Source organism: Embiotoca jacksoni, unplaced genomic scaffold, assembly GCF_022577435.1.
Source record: "Embiotoca jacksoni isolate LCO1_2020_lvr unplaced genomic scaffold, fEmbJac1.0.p SCAF_130, whole genome shotgun sequence".
NCBI classification, from domain to species: domain Eukaryota; kingdom Metazoa; phylum Chordata; class Actinopteri; family Embiotocidae; genus Embiotoca; species Embiotoca jacksoni.
Window position 1 is genome coordinate 167,501 of NW_027185264.1, and position 877 is coordinate 168,377.

Sequence of the window (877 nt, forward strand, 5' to 3'; positions counted from 1 at the left end):
CGTGAATAAAGCAGCAGCTCGTGTGACGCCGTCTCATTTTCTTTAGATAGATAGATAGATAGATAGATAGATAGATAGATAGATAGATAGATAGATAGATAGATAGATAGATAGATAGATAGATAGATAGATAGATAATTAATAGATAGATAGATAGATAGGTAGGTAGGTAGGTAGGTAGGTAGGTAGATAGATAGATAGATAGATAGATAGATAGATAGATAGATAGATAGATAGATAGATAGATAGATAGATAGATAGATAGATAGATAGATAGATAATTAATAGATAGATAGATAATTAATAGATAGATAGATAGATAGATAGGTAGGTAGGTAGATAGATAGATAGATAGATAGATAGATAGATAGATAGTTAGTTACTTTATTAATCCCCAAGGGGACATTTTTTCACTACAGCAGCATTTATAGATACAGGAAAGAAATAAAATAACAGTAAAAAATATTAAATATAAAAATGCACAGAACATACAATAAAATAGAATAATTAAATCAAAACTAACTAAACAATAGTGCAAAGATTTTTGTTTTTTTGTATTTAAACAAACAAGAAAAACAGACAGACAACAGTGTTATTGTTGTGTGATGGATTTTTTGAGAGGGTGGACAGGATTATCCAATATGGATAATAGTTTCCTCAGCGTCCTCCTCTCCACCACCTTTTCCAGACTGTCCAGTTTGCAGCCAATGATGGAGCCGGCCTTCTTAACCAGCTTGTTAAGTCTGTTGGTGTCTCTGGCTCCAATGCTGCCCCCCTCCCCCCCCGTTTCCCCCCAGCAGACTACTAGAAGTACAGTTCACTGGCCACAACAGATGGTAGAACATCTCCAACATCTCACTGCACACATTGAAGGATC

At 34.5% G+C, this 877-nt stretch overlaps 1 protein-coding gene across 3 annotated transcripts in view; it reads left to right on the top strand.

Moving 5' to 3' along the window:
* Positions 1 to 13, top strand: part of ebf3a (EBF transcription factor 3a) — a 52,252-nt gene extending 52,239 nt beyond the window's left edge. For all 3 annotated transcript variants that reach the window (XM_069147103.1, XM_069147104.1, XM_069147105.1), the window contains exon 16: positions 1 to 13. This exon is cut by the window's left edge and continues 1,498 nt beyond it. The gene's annotated coding sequence lies outside the window, so the exon portion shown is untranslated.
* Positions 14 to 877: the final 864 nt, after the last annotated feature.